The sequence below is a fragment of the Oncorhynchus keta genome, chromosome 22, assembly GCF_023373465.1.
Source record: "Oncorhynchus keta strain PuntledgeMale-10-30-2019 chromosome 22, Oket_V2, whole genome shotgun sequence".
NCBI classification, from domain to species: Eukaryota; Metazoa; Chordata; class Actinopteri; order Salmoniformes; family Salmonidae; genus Oncorhynchus; species Oncorhynchus keta.
The window spans coordinates 18,709,481-18,710,307 of record NC_068442.1 but is presented as its reverse complement, the minus strand read 5'-3'; the positions used below and the strand labels follow the sequence as shown (position 1 = coordinate 18,710,307).

The 827-nt window shown below is 39.5% G+C and overlaps 1 non-coding gene across 1 annotated transcript; it reads right to left on the bottom strand.

The window, feature by feature from the left end:
* Nucleotides 1–208: 208 nt before the first annotated feature.
* LOC118370956 (U7 small nuclear RNA) lies at nucleotides 209–263 on the bottom strand. Its single transcript, XR_004822902.1, has one exon. It is a non-coding gene; the product is annotated as a U7 small nuclear RNA (small nuclear RNA).
* Between the last annotated feature and the right edge of the window lie 564 nt (nucleotides 264–827).

The following is an 827-nucleotide window of genomic DNA, read 5'->3' as shown; positions in this document are numbered from 1 at the left end:
ACTCTAGTATTCTTTACTGTAGTATTTACTATATTATTTACTGTAGTACACTGCAGTATTTACAATTGTTAACTATGTATAACTTTAGTATATACTATAGTATTTACCATTGTGTATTTGCAGACTGTGTAGGCCATTATGTAGTATTTACCCTAGTGTTACTGACATTACTGTAGTATATTTGTTTTATTACCTTTGACATAGAAGGGGAGGCTTTCTTCTTCAGGAAACCTACTGGAGAAATATTAAAAGAGCAAATGCTTGCTAGCCTAACTTCCTTGCATGAACCAGCTAAGTTAGCTAGCTAGTTAAAGTGAACCTACTAGGATGCATCTAGGCTACATATTGAACTTCAATCGTCTCAGGCCAGTGGCACAATATATGAATTCATGGTTAGTTCAGAATCGCCGTCATAATCATTGGCCTGTACAGAGAACTAATCTCTATCCATGGCTTAGGAAATGGCTTATTTAGCAAGCTAGCTTGCTACTGCAGGACATCAACACAAGTAGACCAGAAACAAACATGTTTGTCTGACAATGATGATGTTTTGCTCAGGATGTGATTTCATTGGAATGAAGCCATATCCAAACTGGCCTCCCTTGGAGGGTGTTTTTCTGCACCAGGACAACCCACAGTTGAGCTCAACGGAGGCCAAATGCTTGCTGGCATCAATCACTCAAATGCTACAGCGGAAACATGTCACACTTTTTTGTTCCAGATAGCATCAGGTACATTGACTATACATACTGAGACAGAGGGGCGCTGTTTCCCTCGCTAGGATGATTTCACCGCTGAGATCCAGCCACTTGCAAATTCATAGAAAA